This window comes from Rhinoraja longicauda, chromosome 30, assembly GCF_053455715.1.
Source record: "Rhinoraja longicauda isolate Sanriku21f chromosome 30, sRhiLon1.1, whole genome shotgun sequence".
NCBI classification, from domain to species: Eukaryota; Metazoa; Chordata; class Chondrichthyes; order Rajiformes; family Arhynchobatidae; genus Rhinoraja; species Rhinoraja longicauda.
The window spans coordinates 14665367-14678029 of record NC_135982.1 but is presented as its reverse complement, the minus strand read 5'-3'; the positions used below and the strand labels follow the sequence as shown (position 1 = coordinate 14678029).

The window sequence follows — 12663 nt, the reverse complement described above, 5'->3', positions numbered from 1 at the left end:
TTTAAGTTTGAGAATGAAAGTGCCAGCTGCTTATCTAATGTTGCACAACCAGGACCACCTGGGGCACAACATTATTTATTGATCAAAACACAGGACATGAGATCATTCAATATCTCCAATAGCTTCCCTACCACTGAAGTGTTGCTCACTGGCCTAAGTTCTCTCCACATGTCGATGGATTATCACTACTTCCCTTTTAAACAAAGAACAACATTGACCAGTCCTCCAGGACCTTGCCTGTGGCTAGAGATATTCATCAAGTCCCCTACAATCACCTATATTGTGTTGCACAATAACCTAGGATAGGTCCCATCAGGCCCTTGGAATTTATCCACTTAATGTTCTTCAAGAGACTCAAAATCACCTCCTTCTTTTTTTTTCTTTCTTTTTTTAAATTTTATTATTTAATTTTTTATTTAATTGATTACAGTGCATATAACAACAGTAAACCCCATCCCTCCCCTTCCCTACATAATCATGAAAACAAACAAACAAAAACAAACAAATAAATAAATAAAAATACATTTAAAAAAAACATAACTACAATGTGACAAAAAAGACAAAAGCACAAAAACATGAGGCAAGGTAATTTTCACAAGTCAAATATTTCAGTATTTTCACTGCTGGATTCAAAGAAGGTACAAAAGCATGTGGCATTGAGGGGATAGTTTTACTTGTCCTTAATATGCTGCAGCACTGGGTTCCATATGTTGAAGAACTTTTGAGGGTTGCCAGACAATTCATATCTCAACCTCTCTACGTGTAATATGCCCATTAATTCTCTTAACCAAGTCTCAAACTGAGGAGCAGAGTCTGATTTCCATAGTTTCAAAATACATCTGTTGGCAATTACCATACCATAAACCAAGATTGTGCGAGCATTATGGTCTAGCTTCTCAAGTGTTGTGGAATACCCGAATAGAGCAGTTTCAGGGTCCGGAGTTAAAGTGACGTTTAAAACAGTGGAGTACCATTGAAATAAAAGACACCAAAAGTTGTGAAGTTTTGGACAAGTCCAAAAGTGGTGAGCGAGTGTACCCTCAGCGGTCTTGCATCTATTACACAAAGGTGAGAGATCAGGAAAGATTTTATGCAGCTTAACCTTAGAGTAGTGTAATCTGTGTATAACCTTCAATTGAATCAGTTGTAGCCTAGAATTAATAGAACAGGATTTTATACTTTTCAGTACTACCTTCCAGACATCGTCATCAATTTCAATGTTAAGGTCTTCTTCCCAGGTTTGTTTTATTTTTAAAGTAGATTTATCTAGTTTGTTTGAAAAGATACCTACAAAAGATGAGATTAGGTTCTTTGCTTCCGGGGGACCCAGCAAAATTTTGGGCAACGAGTCGTCTTCGGGCAGGGACTCAAAAAGCGAATTGTTTTGTCGAACATAATTTCTCAGCTGTAAGTACCTGAAGAATTGAGTTTTGGGCAATGAGAACTTGGATTGTAGCTGATCAAATGATGCAAAGTGTCTATTTACGTAAAGATCTTTTATTGTAACTATCCCTTTACAGCTCCATTCTCTGAATGCTGTGTCTGTAAATGATGGGGGGAAAGCGTGGTTATGCCAGATTGGGGCGTGCATTGACGTATTCGGAAGCTCACAAGCTTTCCAAATTTGGTGCCATATTCTCTGAGCATTGGACAGAGTGAAGTGAACCTCTCTAAGGAATCTTGGAATCATCTTTGATCAAACCCTCTCCTTCGACAAACACATCAAACACATCACAAAGACAGCCTTCTTCCACCTCAAAAACATTGCCCGTCTCCGTCCATCCCTCTCCTCCACAGCTGCAGAAACCCTCATCCACGCCTTCATCACCTCCCGTCTGGACTACTGCAACAGCCTCCTCTATGGCGCACCCTCAAAAATCATCAGTAAACTTCAATACGTTCAAAACTCCGCTGCCCGTCTACTCACCCACACCCCGATCCGTGACCATATCATCCCCGTCCTTTACAAACTCCACTGGCTCCCCATCCCCCAGAGAATCCAGTACAAAATCCTCCTCATGACCTACAAAGCCCTCCATAACCTGGCCCCATCCTACCTGACTGACCTCCTCCACAGGCACACTCCCACCTGCACCCTCCGCTCTGCTGCTGCCAATCTCCTATCCCCCCCCATCCGGACCAAACTCAGATCCTGGGGGGACAGGGCTTTCTCCATCGCTGCTCCCACCCTATGGAACTCACTACCCCAAACCGTCAGAGACTCCTCCTCACTCACCACATTCAAAACATCACTGAAGTCTCACCTGTTCAGTACTGCCTTCAACCACTGAAGGTCACCTCACCTTCTGTCTCCTTTCTCTGTTCGTTTACTTATTTATCTATTTATTCACTTCCCTATGTTCTTTAAATCCCTGTAAAGCGTCTTTGAGTGTATGAAAAGCGCTATATAAATGTAATGCATTATTATTATTATTATTATTATATGAGGAAAGACTGGATAGACTGGGCTTGTACTCGCTGGAATTTAGAAGACTGAGGGGGGATTTTATAGAAACATATAAAATTCTTAAGGGGTTGGAGAGGCTAGATGCGGGAAGATTGTTCCCGATGTTGGGGGAGTCCAGAACCAGGGGTCACAGCGTAAGGATAAGGGGGAAGTCTTTTAGGACCGAGATGAGAAAACATTTCTTCACACAGAGTGGTGAGTCTGTGGAATTCTCTGCCACAGAAGGTAGTTGAGGCCAGTTCATTGGCTATATTTAAGAGGGAGTTAGATGTGGCCCTTTTTGCTAAAGGGATCAGGGGGTATGGAGAGAAGGCAGGTACAGGCTACTGAGCTGGATGATCAGTCATGATCATATTGAATGGCGGTGCAGGCTCGAAGGGCCGAATGGCCTACTCCTGCACCTATTTTCTATGTTTCTATGTTTCTATGAGAGATCTGGGTAATGAAAAAAGGAGAGCAGGGAGAGAAGTTTTTGGGGTTAAGCTTTTTTCAATCGCCAGCCAAGGGGGCAGGTCATATCCAACTCCCCGTTCATATGCATACTGCCAGTATACCATGACTCTAACATTGGCCGCCCAATAGTAATATAAAAAGCACGGTAACCCCAGTCCCCCATGTTCCCTCGTTTTTTGAAGATAAGCTTTTGAGATCCTGTGTGCTTTATATCCCCAAATAAATGGCATAATGATAGAATCGATTAACTTAAAGTAGGATTTGGGGATAAAAACAGGGACATTCTGAAATAAATACAGAAATCTCGGCAGGGAGACCATCTTTACTGCGTTCACACGGCCAATCAAGGAAATAGGCAACGTTCTCCATTTCTCTATGTTCTCCTTTAGCTTGTTCAACCTTTCGGTAAAGTTAATTTTAAAAAGGGTCTTGGGGTTTTTAGATATTTTAATGCCCAGATATTTTATACTATCCGGATTTGTTTTAAACTGCATGTTGGCTAAGAATACAGGGTCTAATTCTGCTGTTATCGATATAAGTTCACTCTTCTGCCAGTTTATAGTGTAACCTGAGACCTCGCCAAAGGAATTAATAAGCTGGAATAGGTAAGGGACAGAATGTTCAGGGTCAGATACAAAGATGGCAATATCATCCGCATAAAGCGAAATCTTATGTTCCACCCCACCCAGTATTATCGGTTTTATAAGCGCATGCCCTCTTATGCCGATTGCCAGCGGCTCAATGGCTAACGCAAAGAGGAGCGGCGAGAGGGGGCAGCCCTGTCGCGTACCCCTCTGAAGGGCAAAAGGGGGTGACCTATCCTGGTTTGTGAGTATGGAAGCGGTGGGATGAGCATATATAAGACCTACCCAGGAAATAAAAGAGGCACCAAGACCAAACTCTTCCAGCACTCTGAGTAAATATCCCCACTCAACCTGATCGAAAGCTTTTTCTGCGTCTAAACACAGAATGGCTTGTTTGGAAGAACTGTCGAATTTGTGATACATAATATTCATTACTCTTCTAACATTAAAGAAAGAGAACCTATTGGGGATGAACCCGGTCTGATCCGTATGGATAATGGATTCTATACACTTATTTAGTCTAGTCGCCATTATTTTAGTAAAAATTTTGAAATCCAAATTAAGCATAGAAATTGGTCGGTATGAGGAGGGATTGGTTTCATCCCTGTCTTGTTTCAATAAGAGAGAAATATTAGCATTGTACAATGACGGTGGGAGCTTTTTCAACTCGATTGAGTGGGAGAGCATCACCTCCTTCTTGATTTCAAACTACTCTTGCGTTTCAATATTCTTCATATTGATCATTGGATGTGGAGAGGATGTTTCCACTAGTGGGAGAGTCTAGGAGTAGAGGTCGTAGCCTCAGAATTAAAGGATGTTCTTTTAGGAAGGAGATGAGGAGAAATGTCTTTAGTCAGAGTGAGGTGAACTATCTCCATCACAGGAGACAGACTAGTGACTGATATCTACTATAAACCCACTGACTCGCACAGCTATCTGGACTACACTTCTTCCCACCCGGTCTCCTGCAAAAAGTCTATCCCCTACTCCCAATTCCTCCATCTACGCCGCATCTGCGCCCGGGATGAGGTGTTTCACACTAGGGCATCAGAGATGTCCTTATTCTTCAGGAAACGGGGCTTCCCCTCTTCCATTATAGATGAGGCTCTCACTCGGGTCTCTTCTACATCCCACAGCTCCGCTCTTGCTCCCCCTCCCCCAACTCGTAACAAGGACAGAATCCCCCTCGTTCTCACCTTCCACCCCACCAGCCAGCGTATCCAACAAATCATCCGCCAACATTTCCGTCACCTACAACGGGACCCCACCACTGGCCGTATCTTCCCATCCCCTCCTCTTTCTGCATTCCGCAGAGACCGTTCCCTCCGTAACTCCCTGGTCCACTCGTCCCTTCCTACCCAAACCACCCCATCCCCGGGCACTTTCCCCTGCAACCGCACGAGATACAACACCTGTCCGTTTACCTCCCCCCTCAACTCCATCCAAGGACCCAAACAGTCTTTCCAGGTGAGATAGAGGTTCACCTGCACCTCCTCCAACCTCATCTATTGCATCCGCTGCTCCAGATGGCAGCTTATTTACATCGGCGAAACCAAACGCAGGCTCGGCGATCGCTTCGCTCAACACCTGCGCTCGGTCCGCATTGGCCAATCTGATCACCCGGTGGCCGAGCACTTCAACTCCCCCTCCCATTCCCAGTCTAACCTTTCTGTCATGGGCCTCCTCCAGTGCCATAGTGAGGCCCACCGGAAATTGGAGGAACAGCATCTCATATTTCGCCTGGGCAGCTTTCAGCCCAGTGGTATGAACATCGACTTTTCCAACTTTAGATAGTTCCTCTGTCCCTCTCTTCTCCTCCCCCTTCCCAGATCTCCCTCTATCTTCCTGTCTCCACCTATATCCTTCCTTTGTCCCGCCCCCGACATCAGTCTGAAGAAGGGTCTAGACCCGAAACGTCGCCCATTCCTTCTCTCCCGAGATGCTGCCTGACCTGCTGAGTTACTCCAGCATTTTGTGAATAAATACCTGTGGAATTCTTTGTCACAGAAGGCTGTGGAGGCCAAGTCTGTGGATATTTTTAAGGCAGAGATAGATAGATTCTTGATTGGTACAGGTATCAGAGGTTATGGGGAGAAAGCAGGAGAATGGGGTTGGGAGGGAGAGATAGATCAGAGATGATTGAATGACAGGAGGGCACGGATAAATTATGGAACCAGCTGAATACTGCCACAAGGTTGGTGATAAGGAACTCCATTCCAGCTTAGCAATGTGGTTATTAGTTTTGGTCAATTTCTAGCTCAGCCATTGACAAAAGTGAAAGGGTCATGCCTCAGGAATCACTGTAGGCAACCCTCCATTCAGAAGCAGAAAGTTTTAGCAATCTGGGGCCTCTGTTAATGGTTGGCCATCAAAGTTTGGGGGTAGCAAGGTTAGTCATTGTGGCATGCGAGAGAGATTCATCCACATTGAAGAGTAAAAGATCCTATAAGTTGATAGAAAGAGGTCATGATTCACAAGTAGGATGCTAGAACACTGCTGTCTGTCTATGGCCATGAAGTACTGAGAAAGTACTGAGATTCTGGATTCTGCTCCCATTCATTGCAGGGTTTTCCAGTTCCAGAGCAATGAAACATCTGCAATGAGAAATTGATTGCTTTGGGGTAGCTCGACTGTAATACCTCCATCGGAAAATCCAAATTTCACAATAACTTCTGGTGTAAAGAGAGATAGTGGGCATACAATCAAACCTGAGAACCTAGTGTTAGAATAAATGCAGCAGTCCAGTTTTATTTACTAGGGCTTTTTCAGCAATTCAACAGCAAAACTATTGGTGACAGAATTTTGAAAAACAATTTTAATATGACAATTGTAAAGCAACAACATGATGGAGATAAATACAGATTAACTGCAACAGGTAGGACCTGGACTTTGGAGATGCAAGAGATTGCAGATGTGGAAATCTAGACCAAAACTCCAGAATTTGGACCAGTCCTGATGCATGGCCTCGACCCAAAATGTCGACCATCCATTTCCTCCATAGATGCTGCTTGACCCACTGATTACATCCGACAGTGCCCATGAGCTCTCTCTTATCCAATTCCAGCATTTCAGAATTCAGCATTTGTACCGTAGACACAAAATGCTGGAGTAACTCAGCGGGACAGGCAGCATCTCTGGAGAGAAGGAATGGGTGACATTTTGATCAGCATTTGTACCTCTTGTGCCTCCACCTATCACCCGGCAGTCTCCAACATCACCTCACCATTCCCTCTCCTCACATAGATCCCCCAGTCCTTTTATCCTTGTCTGTATCCATCTATTTCCCCACCACCATCCCCCTGACTCCGAACTGTGGAATTCTCTGCCTCAGAAGGCAGTGGAGGCCAATTCTCTGAATGCATTCAAGAGAGAGCTTGATAGAGCTCTTAAGGATAGCGGAATCAGGAGGTATGGGGAGAAGGCAGGAATGGGGTACTGATTGAGAATGATCAGCCATGATCACATTGAATGGTGGTGCTGGCTCGAAGGGCCGAATGGCCTACTCCTGCACCTATTGTCTATTGTCTGTTGTCTAACTCTGCCTCTGCTACCCAACCTAGTTCCATCTGCACTTCATCCCTCAGTACACCTAGGTCCATTTATCACCTCCAAGTCCCCAGCCTCATCCCTCCCTCAGTCCCCTTTTTACTGGCTGTCCTGCCTCTACACATTCAGTCCTGATGCAGGGTTTCAACCCAAAGCGTCGACTGTTCCTTTCCCATCCACAGATTCTGCCAACTCAGAGTCCCTCCAGCAATTTCGGGTTTTTTTGCTCCAGATTCCAGCATCTGCAGTCTCTTCCGGCTCCAATATTTCTCATCACCTGGAAAAAAATTATCTGAAGCAAATGAGTCAGGTGTCAATGTGTCGAGTGTTTTATTGTCATATGTCCCAGATAGAACAATGAAATTCTTACTTGCAGCAGCACAACAGAATATGTAAACATAGTACACTGTAAACAATATAATAAACGAGAGAGAGAAAAAAATTCAGTGTGTGTGTATATATACATACTCACAAATATGTATAGATTTTATATATATACTAGCACAAGTGTGCCCGTTGGGCCCGTCCTCGTAGGGTTTCCATTGTAACCGGGAGGGGAGTGGGGGGGGGCGGAGGGAGGAGGGAGGTGTGGAGGGGGGAGGGGAGGGGGAGGGAGGGGGGTGGGGAGGGGAGGGGGGTGGGGAGGGGAGGGGGGTGGGGAGGGGGAGGGGGGTGGGGAGGGGAGGGGGGTGGGGAGGGGAGGGGGAGGGAGGGGGGTGGGGAGGGGGGAGGGAGAGGGGTAGGGGGGAGGGGGAGGGAGGAGGGGGGAGGGAGGAGGGGGAGGGTTGGGGGGGGAGGGAGGGGGACCTCCCCTTTTCCCAGTACCCCGTTGGGCCCGTCCTCGTAGGGTTTCCATTGTAACCGGGAGGAGGGGAGGGAGGGAAGGGGGAGGGAAGGGAGGAGGAAGGTGGTGAGGGAGGGGGGGAGGGGAGGGGGGAAGGGAGGGGGGGAGGGGAGGGGGTAAGGGAGGGAGGGGGACCTCCCCTTTTCCCAGTACCCCTTTCCCCGTTGGGCCCGTCCTCGTAGGGTTTCCATTGTAACCGGGAGGAGGGGAGGGAGGGAAGGGGGAGGAGGGAGGTGTGGAGGAGGGGAGGGGGAGGGAGGGGGGAGGGGAGGGAGGGGGGAAGGGGGGAGAGAGGGGGGAAGGGGGGAGAGAGGGGGGAAGGGGGGAGGGGGGGAGGGGGGAGGGAGGGGGAAGGGGGAAGGGGGGAGGGAGGGGGACCTCCCCTTTTCCCAGTACCCCTCTTTCCCCGTTGGGCCCGTCCTCGTAGGGTTTCCATTGTAACCGGGAGGGGAGGGAGGAGGGGAGGGGAGGGGGGGAGGGAGAGGGGAGGGAGAGGGGAGGGGAGGGAGAGGGGAGGGAGGGGGTAGGGGGGAGAGGGGGGAGGGGGAGAGAGGGGGGGAGGGGGAGGGAGGGTGACCTCCCCTTTTCCCAGTACCCCTGTCCCCGTTGGGCCCGTCTTCGTAGGGTTTCCATTGTAACCGGGAGGAGGGGAGGGAGGGAAGGGGGAGGAAGGGAGGTGTGGAGGGAGGAGGGAGGGGGGGGAGGGGAAGGGGGGAGGGGAAGGGGGGAGGGGAGGGGGGAGGGAGAGTGGAGGGAGGGGGTAGGGGGGAGGTGGAGGGAGGGGGAGGGAGGGAGGGGGGAGGGGAGGGGGGAAGGGGGGGAGGGAGGGGGACCTCCCCTTTTCCCAGTTCCCCTCTTTCCCCGTTGGGCCCGTCCTCATAGGGTTTCCATTGTAACCGGGAGGACGGGAGGGAGGGAAGGGGGAGGGAGGGAGGAGGGAGGTGTGGAGGGAGGAGGGAGGTGTGGAGGGAGGAGGGGAGGGGGGGAGGGGGAGGGAGGGGGAGGGGGGACGGGGGAGGGAGGGGGGTAGGGGGGAGGGGGAAAGGGAGGGGGGAGGAGGGGGACCTCCCCTTTTCCCAGTACCCCTCTTTCCCCGTTGGGCCCGTCCTCGTAGGGTTTCCTTTGTAACCGGGAGGAGGGGAGGGAGGGAAGGGGGAGGGAGGGAGGAGGGATGTGTGGTGGGAGGAGGGGAGGGGGAGGGAGAGGGGGGAAGGGGGGAAGGGGCGAGGGAGAGGGGAGGGAGGGGGGTGGGGAGGGAGGGGGTGGGGGGGAGGGGGAGGGAGGGGGTGGGGGAGAGGGGGTGGGGGAGAGGGGGTGGGGGAGAGGGGGAGGGAGGGGGCCCGTCCCCGTAGGGTTTCCATTGTAACCGGGAGGGGGGGAGGGTGGAAAGAGCATCCCTCTCCCCATCAGAACTGCCCCCTCCATCGACTCCTTTAAGTCCAGGCTCAAAACCTATTTCTACTCCCTAGCGTTTGAGACTCATTGAGGAGGCGCTGTGAACTGTTTGCGTGCTACTGTATGTTTCATTTTTTCCTTAGTACCTAATCAGATGTACAGCACTTTGGTCAACGTGGGTTGTTTTTAAATGTGCTATAAAATAAAATTGACTTGACTTGACAGCTTTTCGCAACAATGTAGCACAGGGGCATTGTGACGTCACACGCTGAATACCGCGGGGGGGGGGGGGGGGGGGGGAAGGGGGGTCAGCTCGAGTTCATCTCACAGGGGCATTGTGACATCACAATGAAGATTAATCCGCACCGCAGCGCCCCCCTTCTGTCAAAACTTCGATAAATGAGGGGGGGGCAGCGCTTTAAAACCTCTGTAACTTAAAAAATATGCGACCGAATTAAATAAAAATATCATTTTCCAGCAGCGAACCGCGTGGTGATTAAGGCGGTACAAAAATCGTGGCGCTACGGTTCACCGTTTTGCCGAAATTGCCGAAATCAGCCGACATCAGTGAAATATATATACAAACATACAAGATCTGAGTTTTAATAGTATACCAGAACAAGTGTGCCCGTTCAAAGCGGGCCCTTTGGGCCCGTCCCCTCACCTCCCATTTTCTCCTCCCCAGCTCCACTCTTACTCTCCCCACACCCTCCCCTTGTGCGGTGAGGTAGTGGTGGAGGGAGGGAGGTGTTGAGGATGGACCCGGGGGGGGGGGGGGGATAGCGGGGAGATGTTTTCCCGGGTGTGGGAGAGAGGAGAGAAGCAGGGGGTGAGAGGAGAGGTGAGCCGGTGATCGCGGGCTGGCGCCGCTAACGGCGTCCATTTATTCCGCGCATGCGTGCTGAGCACAGAGAGTGAGGAGATTCCGCGCATGCGTGCTGAGCACAGAGTGAGGAGATTCCGCGCATGCGTACTGAGCACTGCCTCACCGCAGCGCCCTCTATCGAAACCTCAATAAGGGGGGGGGCATTGCATTAAAACCTGTGTAACTTAAAAAATATGCGACAGAATTAAATTAAAAAATCATTTTCCAGCATTGGCCCGCGTGGTGATTAAGGCGGCACAAAATCGTGGCGCTACGGTTCACCGTTTTGCCGTATTCAGCCGACATCAGTGGAATATATATACAACGCTACAAGATCTGAGTTTTAGTTGTATATAGATAGATAGATAGATAGACTAGACAAAGTGGGCCCGTTGGGCCCATTCCCCACTCCCCCCATTCTCTCGTCCCCCATCCCCACTCTTACTCTCCCCACACTCTCCCCTTTGGCCCGTCCTCTTAGGGTTTCCATTGTATCCGGGAGGGGGTGAGGGAGTGAAGGGGGGAGGGAGGGAGAGTGAGGTTTGGGGGAGGGAGGTGTGGAGTGATCGAGGGGGAGGGAGTGGTGGAGGGAGGGATGTGTTGAGGATGGAGGGTGGAGGGAGGGGGGGAGGGTGATGAGAGATGGGGTGGTATTTGTGGAGGGAGAGAGGGGGGGGGGGGAGAGAGGGGGGAGGGAGGGATGGGGGAGAGGGGAGGGATATGGACCTCCCCTTTTCCCAGTACCCCTCTTTCTCCCACCACCAATTCCCCTCCGCACTACTCCTGTTGTCCCATTCCCCATTCTCAGCCCCCCCCCCCCATTTTCTCTCCCCCAGACACACTCTTAGCATCAGTTAAAGGCCCGGGGGGGGGGGGTGCGGGTGATCGGATCAGTGAAAAGTCCGGTGGGGGGGGGGCTTCGGGAGATCGCATCATTCAAAGGCCCGGGGGGGGGGGGGGATAGCGGGGAGATGTTCTCCCGGGTGTGGGAGAGAGGAGAGAAGCAAGGGGAGAGAGGAGAGGTGAGCCGGTGATCGCGGGCTGGCGCCGCTAACGGCGTCCATTGTTTTGGTGCGAGTGAGGAGATGCCGCGCATGCGTGCTGAGTAGAGAGTGAGGAGATTCCGCGCATGCGTACTGAGCACTGCCGGACCGCAGCGCCCCCCTTCTGTCAAAACTTCGATAAATGAGGGGGGGCAGCACTTTTAGACCTCTCTCCATTCTCTCGTCCCCCATCCCCACTCTTACTCTCCCCACACTCTCCCCCCCACACTCTCCCCTTTGGCCCGTCCATTGTATCCGGGAGGGGGTGAGGGAGTGAAGGGGGGAGGGAGGGAGAGTGAGTTTTGGGGGAGGGAGGTGTGGAGTGATCGAGGGGGAGGGAGTGGTGGAGGGAGGGATGTGTTGAGGATGGAGGGAGGGGGGGAGGGTGATGAGAGATGGGGTGGTATTTGTGGAGGGAGGGAGGGAGGGGGGGGAGAGAGGGGGGAGGGAGGGATGGGGGAGAGGGGAGGGATATGGACCTCCCCTTTTCCCAGTACCCCTCTTTCCCCCACCACCAATTCCCCTCCGCACTACCCCTGTTGTCCCATTCCCCATTCTCAGCCCCCCCCCCCCCCCATTTTCTCTCCCCCAGACACACTCTTAGCATCAGTTAAAGGCCCGGGGGGGGGGGGGGGGGTGCGGGTGATCGGATCAGTGAAAAGTCCGGTGGGGGGGGGGGGGCTTCGGGAGATCGCATCATTCAAAGGCCCGGGGGGGGGGGGGGGGGGGGGGAGATAGCGGGGAGATTCTGCCGGACCGCAGCGCCCCCCTTCTGTCAAAACTTCGATAAATGAGGGGGGGCAGCACTTTTAGACCTCTGTAACTTAAAAAATATGCGTCCGAATTAAATAAAAATATAATTTTCCAGCAGCGAACCGCATGCTGATTAAGGCGGTACAAAAACCGTGGCGCTACGGTTCACCGTTTTGCCGAAATTGCCGTATTCAGCCGACATCAGTGGAATATATATATATATATATACAACATCTGAGTTTTAGTAGTATACTAGCACAAGTGTGCCCGTTGGGCCCGTCCTCGTAGGGTTTCCATTGTAACCGGGAGGGGAGTGGTGTGGAGGGAAGGGGGAGGGAGGGAGGAAGGGAGGGGGAGAGAGGGGGGGAGGGGGAGGGAGAGGGAGGGAGGAGGGGAGGGGAGGGGGGAGGGGAGGAGGAGGGGGAGGGAGGGGGGAGGGAGGAGGGGAGGGGAGGAGGGGAGGGGAGGGGGGAGGGAGAGAGGACGGAGGGGGTAGGGAGGGGGGAAAGGGGGAGGGAGGGGGACCTCCCCTTTTCCCAGTACCCCGCTTTCCCCGTTGGGCCCGTCCTCGTAGGGTTTCCATTGTTACCGGGAGGAGGGGAGGGAGGGAAGGGGGAGGGAGGGAGGAGGGAGGTGTGGAGGGGGAGGTTGGAGAGGGGAAGGGGGGGGAGGGAGAGGGGAGGGAGGGGGGGGTAGGGGTGGAGGGAGGGGGG

The 12663-nt window shown here is 51.8% G+C and overlaps 1 protein-coding gene across 1 annotated transcript in view; it reads left to right on the top strand.

The window, feature by feature from the left end:
- The window catches only part of LOC144607890 (mucin-5AC), a 66239-nt gene that overhangs the window by 16652 nt on the left and 36924 nt on the right, over positions 1-12663 (top strand). The window lies entirely within an intron of this gene.